This window comes from Mustela erminea, chromosome 4 (genome assembly GCF_009829155.1).
Source record: "Mustela erminea isolate mMusErm1 chromosome 4, mMusErm1.Pri, whole genome shotgun sequence".
Classification (NCBI taxonomy): Eukaryota; Metazoa; Chordata; class Mammalia; order Carnivora; family Mustelidae; genus Mustela; species Mustela erminea.
In genome coordinates this window covers 99518722-99527920 of record NC_045617.1, presented here as the reverse complement: position 1 = coordinate 99527920, position 9199 = coordinate 99518722, and the positions used below count along the sequence as shown (strand labels likewise).

The 9199-nt window shown below is 41.9% G+C and overlaps 1 pseudogene; it reads right to left on the bottom strand.

Moving 5' to 3' along the window:
- Window positions 1-919: 919 nt before the first annotated feature.
- On the bottom strand, window positions 920-2246 carry LOC116588766 (annotated as a pseudogene).
- Window positions 2247-9199: the final 6953 nt, after the last annotated feature.

The window sequence follows — 9199 nt, the reverse complement described above, 5'->3', positions numbered from 1 at the left end:
AGGTGGGAATGGACTAGTCCCAGCTGGAAAGACATAAAAGAAACTTCTACAGTGCTAGACTCACTCTACATCTTAATCTGGGTGATGATTCATGGTTATAAATATGTTCAAAAATGACTAAGCTGTACAATTAAGATGAGCTTACTTTAAACATTTTATGTAGGTCATACCTCAAACGGGGGCGGGGGAGAGTGGGTACCAATGATTGAGAAGGAACTTCTGAGCAAAAACTAGCATTTTTTAAAATACCTTTGAATCCATTATGCTCTCACTGTGCCCTCTCTCCCACCTCCTCCTTCCCACCCTTTCTACAAGGAATACCTTATTCACACCCAACAGAGAAATGGACAGCTTGGGTCTGTAACAAAGCATTGTGTTTTCAAGCACAGGTAATTGTTATTGTTTTTTGAAGATTTTATTTATTTATTTGACACACAGAGATCACAAGTAGGCAGAGGGGGGCGGGGAAGCAGGCTCCCCAGTGAGCAGAGAGTCATATGCAGTGCTCAATGCCAGGACCCTGAGATCATGACCTGAGCCGAAGACAGAAGCTTAACCCACTGAGCCACCCAGGCGCCCTGAGCACAGGTCAGTAATTGTATATGGGAGTATACGCTGCTACATACAAATTAACTGATTGGAGCACAACCTTTCAAGGTTTAACACAGAATAAGCTTCATGGTAAAAAGAGCACCTCTATGACTTTTTTTTTAAGTTTTAATTTTTTTTTTTAAGATTTTATGTATTTGTTGGAGAGCGAATGTGCACAGAAGCAGGGGGAACGGTGGGCAAAGGGAGAGGCAGGCTCCCTGCAGAGCAAGGAGCTGACTTGGATGCCGGGAACATGACCTGAGCCAAAGGCTGATGCTTAACTGACTAAGACATCCAGGCGTCCTCCCCTGTGACATTTTTAACTCTACTATTCCTCTCCTTCTTTACCCTCTCCTTTAACAGAATCCGCCAACGTCCTCACAACCCTCCTCAAGGGCAGCCATGTCCTCACGGGCCTCAGAAGACTCTCCTTCCTCCATGCCCTCAACTCCATAACAGTGAACAAAAGCACCCCTGGCCTACATCAGGTCAAACTTGTGACCCAGGTGAGCCCAGGTCTCAGTACTTTGTTTGGCCAGGTCTCCATCGGTACCGCAGTGAGAAGCTGGTAATTAATGCCCACCTTGAAGCCAGTGGGGGACACAAGTCCACCAACAGGGTGGTATGCTTGGTCTTGATGGTGGCAATGGCAGCATTGACATCTTTGGGAACATGTTGCCACAGTACAACAGATAGCAAGCCACGTATTTACCATGGCGAGGGTCACATTTCACCATCTGGCTGGTTGGCTCAAAGCATGTGTTGGTGATCTCTGCTGCAGTAAGCTGTTCATTGTAGGCTTTCTCACTAGAGATGACAGGGGCAGAGGTGGCCAGAGAGAAGTGGATGCAGGGATAGGACACCAGCTTGGTCTAGAATTCTGTCAGATCAACATTCAGGGCTCCATCAAATCTGAGGGAAGCAGTGATCGAGGACACAATCTGGCTAATAAGGTGGTTAAGGTTAGTGTAGGTTAGGTGTTTGATATTGAGGTTTCTATGACAGATGTCATAGATGGCCTCGTTGTCTACCATGAAGGCACAATCTGATTGTTCCAAGGTGGTGTGGGTAATGAGGATGGATTGTAGGGCTCAGCCACCACTGTGAAAAACCAGGGGCTGAGTAAATGGAGAACTCCAGCTCAGACTTCTTGTCGTCATCGACAGAGAGACTCTCTATTAGCAGGGAGGTGGGCCCAAAACTAGTTCCGCCTCCAAAGCTGTGGAAACCAAGAAGCCCTGAAGACTGTGCATTGGTCAGCCAGTTTCTGAATTCAGTCCAAGTCAAGGTCAGTGATCTCCTTGGGCATATTAGCAGCATCTTCCTTGCCTGTGATGAACTGCTCAGCATGGACAAGGTGCCAGTGTGAACTTCATCAATGACTGGAGCTTCCAGGTGTACAAACACTGCCCTGCACACATGCGTGCCGGCGCCATCTCACTGAAGAAGGTGTTGAAGACGTCATCTCCCCCAGTGGTCCTGTCACTTGGCATCGGACCAATCAGGCTGGATGCCATGTTCTAGGCCATAGATCTCCCAGCAGGCATTACCAGTCTGGACACCAGCATGGCCAACATGGATGGAGTTGCATTCACTCATGGTTGCTGCTTGGCAGCTGCAGAGCAGATGGTGGGGAGGAGGAAGAGACTGTTGATTGTTACAGCAGGACTCTGAGGCGGTCTGTGGAAGAGAACCTGCCTCACCATATGCCCTCTTAATGAAAACGGTTTGACAGCTAACACCTCAATCAAAAATACTATGCGCTGGGGGGCACCTGGGTGGCTCACTGGATTAAGCCGCTGCCTTCGGCTTGGGTCATGATCTCGGGGTCCTGGGATCGAGTCCCGCATCGGGCTCTCTGCTCAGCGGGGAGCCTGCTTCCCTCTCTCACTCTCTGCCTGCCTCTCTGCCTACTTGTGATCTCTCTCTGTCAAATAAATAAATAAAATCTTTAAAAAAAAATACTATGTGCTGAAGTTCCTAGGAAATTTGTCAGGACTGGGTTCAAAGGGGATACAAGTACTTCTAGCATAAAGCAAGAGCATAGACTTGAGTTCATATCTTCATATTTATACATAGTAGTGGGGGGACTTTAGGCAGTTCATAACTTCTTTGTCTCTATTTTGTCTGTAAAAGACACCTGAGAATACATTGAAGAGTTGCTGTGGGATGGAAATGAGATAATGCACATAAAGGCAAAATACATCAACTGTATAGTATTTTTATTCCCTGCTCTTTAGCCCTAGAGAGTCAGAGGACACCGTTGTATTAAAGATGACACAACCGGCATCTCCCTGCTACCAGCATATTTTCTTAATGGTCTTTGAAATAATTTACCTTGCCAAGAATGCAACGGATAAGTCAGCAGAGAAGAAAATAATTGTATCCATAACTTAGGAACTAAAATTTCTGGGGGAAAATGAAACATGAGCATGTCCTCATCTGTTTTTCTATCCTTAGTTATCACCTCGCAACACACAGTCCTGGTGAGTTACCTAGAACCTCCCTATGTCCTGAATTCCATTGACTCTCTTATAAAGCAGAGGAGTTTGTCATATTGAAGATTCTTGCTTGCAAGTGGCGGAAAACCCTGTACCAATTGGCTTTAAATAATAAGGAATTACATGGGTTTGCATCACCAGAACATCCAAGAGGTGGCGCTAGTTCCGAGCACAACTTTTTGTGCGCTCGAATGCCTCCAGGTTCTGGTGTCTGCCTCCCTCTTTGCCTCCCCTTACCCACAGCAGCTGCAGCAACTCCAGGCGTACATCTCATTGCCGGGAGATTCCAGTGGAATAGAGATCATGAACATAAGCCCATAGGAAACTCTGGGTCGGCCTCTGATTTCATAAAGAATCATGATGTGCTGTAACAGTCACGAGACTGGTTTCTAGTTCTGACTCTATTCCTAGAATTTTTATGATGTTGGGAAGTCATTTGCTCCACCACTCCCCACCTCCACCCCCAACCCTTAACAGTCTCATTCTCAAAACAAAGGCATCAAATCTCAGTGCTGTCTCAGGTCTCCTGCAGAACCAGTACGTCTTCAGTTTTTCCACAGTAAAGGCTTTTTCCTCTGGAGTTAAAGAATAGTGCCCTCTGATGGTCTCTTCTATACTTGCCTTTTTATTTAGTTTGATTGGTTTACAAACATTTTCCAATTCACAAAGAGAAATGGTCTGAACAAAGTTACTGTGAAATGAAATTCCATATTGAAGTCTATTTTATTCCCACTCTCATTTTAAAATGTAAAAGGCTTGTGTTCTAACATATAAGTGGCTAAGGCTACGGATTTCATATTTATTACACACATTTTCTTAGGTGGTATTTTTCATTGTTTTTCATATTTTTAATCTCTTATGATTTTTTTGACCCATGTGTTACTTAGTGGCATGTTAGTTCATTTCAAAATCTTTGGGAATTTTCTAGGTATCTTTTTTATTATTGATGTCTAACAATTTTTTTAAAGATGTATTTATTTGATAGAGCGAGCAAGTGGCAGGGAAGGGCAGAGGGAAAGAGAGAATCTCAAACAGACTCCCCGCCAAGCAGGGCCAATGTGGGGCTCAATCTCAGGATCCTGAGGTCATAACCTGAGCCGAAGCCAAAAGTTGGATACTTAGCCAACTGAGTCACTCAGGGGCCCAATGTCTAACAATTTAATTGTGGTCATATAATAGTCTGTGTGATTTAAAGCTTAAATTTTAGACTTGTCTTATGGTTCAACATATAGTTCAATATGGGTCTTTTCTGATGAAAACCCCATGTTCACGTGAAAAGTGTATCTGACCTATCCAGTGTATGGTGGTCTTTACTACACTGAGTTTTTATAATACTCAACTCTTCTGAATCCTTCGCCCTCCTCTTTGTCTGCTTTACTGTCAGTTACTGAGAGTGGAGTGTTGAATCTCAAAATACGACTGTGGATTTGTCTAGTTCTCCATTTAGTTTTGTCAGTTTTTGACACGTGTACTTTGAAACCCTGTTAGCAGTTACTTTCACATTTGGGATCGGTTTTTTTTTCCAATGAACTGACCCATGTAACATAATACAATGTTTCTTTTTTTTTTTTTTTTAAAGATTTTATTTATTTATTTGACAGAGAGAAATCACAAATAGACGGAGAGGCAGGCAGAGAGAGAGAGAGAGGGAAACAGGCTTCCTGCTGAGCAGAGAGCCTGATGCGGGACTCGATCCCAGGACCCTGAGATCATGACCTGTGCCGAAGGCAGCAGCTTAACCCACTGAGCCACCCAGGCGCCCCTACAGTGTTTCTTTTTACCTCCAATAATACTCCTTATTTCGAAGTTTACTGATCTGACATTAATATAGCCATATCACCATTTGTCATCAAAATGATGAGTACTAGTATAATAAATATTTTCTGTCATTTTACTCAACGTATTATGATTTTATACTTAAGTGTGTCCCTTGTAAACACCTTAATAGTTGGGTCTTTTTAAAAACTTCTTATATTAAAGGTCATAGTCCACTGTAATATAATAATCAATATGGTTGGGTTTAAGTGTATTATCTTTTTATTCATTTTCTATTTTTTTAGCTGCACTTTTCCCCATTAGTCCTGCTTTCTCGCCATCTTTTGTTATTCCACTTTCTTTCTTTCTTTTTTTCTTTTTTTTTTAAGATTTTATTGATCTATTTGACAGTGAGAGAGAGACAGTGAGAGCAGGAACACGAGCAGGGGGAGTGGAAGAGAGAAAGCAGGCTTCCCACGGAGCAGGGAGCCCGATGTGAGGCTTGATCCCAGAACGTTGGGATCATGACCTGAGCCGAAGGCAGACACTTAACAACTGAGCAACCCAGGTGCCCCATCACCTTATTTCTTCCATTAATTTAGTTATATCTTTTTTTAAATGATTCCTCTTTCTGTGTCTTTTAAATGATTATAATATGCATTTTAACTTACGGTTTGGCATGGATTAACACTGTCAGTTCATATATAATGTTAAGAACCATACCACAGTGTACTTTCATTTACCTCCTCCCTTTCTTTGGCTGTTGTGGTCATGTATTTTACTAGTACATACACTATGCTACCCATAATCCAATGTTGATATTTTACTCTAAAAGAAAAATGTAAGGGCACCAAGGTGGCTCAGTTCGTTAAGTGTCTGCCTTCAGCTCAGGTCATGATCCCAGGGTCCTGGGATCGAGCTCCACAATGGACTTCCTGCTCAGTAGGGAGTCTGCTTCTCCCTCTCCCTCTGCTCCCTCCCCAGCCCCACCCCTACTCATTCTCTCTCTCTCTCCAATAAATAAATGAAATCTTTAAAAAAAAATAAGATGTCTTTTATGACCTAATATCTAAAATATATAAAGAAGTCTCATGGGACACCTGGGTGATTCAGTCAATTAGGCATCTGCTTTTGGCCCTGATCATGATGGTCCCAGGGTCCTAGGATCGACCCCATATCGGGCTCCTTGCTCAGTGGGGAGCTGGCTTCTCCCTAAGTCTGCTGCTCCCCCCTGCTTGTGCTCCCTCTCTCTCACTCTCTCTCTGACAAATGAATAAATAAACAGAATCTTTAAAAAAAAACTCTCAAAACTCAACAGTAAAAAGAAAATAACCCAATTTTATAAAGAGGCAAAATATATGAAGAGATGTTTCACTAAAGAGGAAGAGGCAGATGGCCAAAAAGCATGGGAGATGTTCAACATCATTAGTCACTAGGGGCATGCAAATTAAAACCACAATGAGGTACCACCACACACCTATTAGGAAAACTAAAATAAAAAATAGCGATAATACTAAATGCTGGTAAGAGTGCCCCAAAACTGGACCACTTGCATTTGCTATAAAGTAGTGCACTCTGGAAAACAGCTTGACAATTTTTCATAAAACTAATATGTTATTACTGTTCTTACCCTGCAGCTGCACTCTTGGGCATTTACCCCAGAGAAATAAGAACTTATATTTGTATAAAACTTGTACATGAATATTCATAGCAGCTTTAAGTCTAGTAGCCAAATACAGGAAACAACCCAGATGTCCTTTGAGGGGCGAATGGTTTAACAGTGGTACATCTATCATCAAATACTTCTAAGCAATACCAAGAAACAAACTAAGGTTATAGGCAACAATCTAGGTGAGTCTCCAGGAATTACACTGAATGAGAAAAGCCTAATATCAGTTAGTGGTTGCCAGAGTTGAGGGACGGGGCAGAGAGGGTGCGGGAGAGAAGAGGGTGTAGTTATAAAAGAATAGTACAGGAGATCTTTGTGGATGGTACATATATTCTGTAGCTAGACTGTGATATTAGATACAGGGACCTGTACATGTGATATAATTATATAGAACGAAAAGCACACACATAAATGAGTGTAAGTAAAACTGGGGAAATCTGAGTAAGATCGATGAGTCATATCAATGTTAGTATCTTAGTTGTTCTACTATATTGCAGTTCCGTGAACTGTTTACACTAGAGAGAACTGGGTAATAGGTACACAGGATCTGTCAGTATTATCTCTTAGGACTGTAAAGTAATCTATAATTATATCAAAATAGGGGCACCTGGGTGGCTCATCTGAACATCTGCCTTCAGCTCAGGTCATGATCTCAGGGTCCTGGGATCGAGCCCTCCATCAGTCTTCCTGCTCAGCAAGGAGTCTGCTTCTCCCTCTCCCTCTGCCTCTCCTGCTGCTTGTGCTCTCTCTATCGAATAAAATCTTTAAAAAAAAAAAAAGGCAATTGTGCCACACTCCAAGAGCTATAAAGAAATAACGTTTTGATTATCGTGGAGACACAGAGTTCGGGAGCCAATCAATGGCTTTAGAGATTGCAAAGCCTGATTGGTCACGCCCAGGAAACAATTTAGCTGTGAGAGGTGAACTCTGTGGTCTGATAATCAGACTGGTTGACATTAATAGCACAGTTCTAAATGCTTGATATGAAGCATCTCATTGGATCTGTACCACAACCCTCTGAAGTAGGATATTGTTATTATGGCTATTGTGCAGGTGAGGCAATCAAAGCATAGTCGTATTAAATAACTTTCCCAAGTTATTAAAAAAAAAAAAAAGAAAACCCAAGGAAGTCCTGTTTTGGCCAATCTTGAGTGATATCTCCACATTATATAAAGGGCACTAGGTTATTTGTCAAGATGTTGGGTTCTAATTGCAGTGTTACTGAGTCACAATCAAATACTTGAGAAATGACTCAACCACTTGGTTACCCCATTTGAAAAAAGAAATAGTGAGTACATGTCTAGGATCCTCACCACAGAAGCATTCTGGTTTTTTTTATGATTCCCCAATTCTAAAAAGAATGGTGGAAAGAATGTTTTCCATCCCCATTTTGACAGTTAAACTCCTCTCCAGTGACATAGTTCCTTTCCCCCTTTTCCCTCATTTAAGTGTTTACCGAACATCCACTGTAGGTTGTCTGTTGAGTATTTGGCTTTATTTGAGTTCCTGATGCCCCCCTTCCCCCACCTTTCTCTCCCTCTCCCTGCAGAAGGCTTCCCTAATGCCTTCAGTCACAGCAAATTTCAGATAACATAGCAATCATCTACCAAGTGCTTACCAAATACAAAAGATGAACACATGCTATGGCCTTTAGTCAACACAAAACACAGTGAAATAGTACTAACATAACTTTTTTATACTTGTGGCTTAGAAAAGGTAAATGTCTGAGTTAAGGACAGTCACTGACCATGGAAAGTTGAGGCAGATCTCAAACCCTAACCTACATAACTCAGACACACCTGGCGACATTGTCTATGCCTTGAAATCTTCCAGACGGTCATTTTTTAAAGAGGTGGATTACTCCATTACGATTTAAACAAACAAACAATCAAACAAACAAACCTTTCTCACTTTCCTTTCTGAAATTTTACATTTGATAATCAATCATTTTAACAAAAAGCATATTGGAATTCCAGCAGCTCCCTTAAGGTGGCAGTATAGACATAATCCATGCATGTGTAACCTTCAGTGCCAACTTGCAAGTAACGTACTTCTACAAACCAGCCTTGGCTCAGTTCTAGAGTTAGGTGAAATGTAAAATTCGGGCACTCTGAATGGGGAAAAAAAAGAGTTCTGAACACCCAGGATACTGGCCCCAGAGAAATTCAACCAACTTGCAAAACAAAATAACTTCCTAAGAGAACAAAACAAACACCTACTTGTTGCTGCCTACCTATTTGATAACTGGCCTTGGTCGTCTTCCAGCAGCAAACACAATAGCCCTAGCCACAGATGTTTTCCTATTTCCTCTGCCCCCTTGAAACCAAGCATTTGAGAATAAATAGTCTATTTCTTCTTTCTTGATTTGCTCCAATGCTTGTAAGCAAGGGGACTCTGGTATATAGAAATGACACATATTTTTCTTTAACACGTATGAATCCCAGTCTTGGGGCTAAAAACAACAACAAAAAACAGAATGATTCAGCCAAGGTTCCCAAAGTGTTTGGTCAGGACAAAAAACAACCAGGCAATAAACATTTATGGAGTTACATCCAAATATAACAGATTTCTCTGGACTGTCTGCCCAGCATGTGACTGTGGTTTTGGAGAAATGTTTCATCTACCCACAGAATGAGTTCCCGGGAACCATATTTTTACTTCATGACTCTTGGTCATAGCTGAT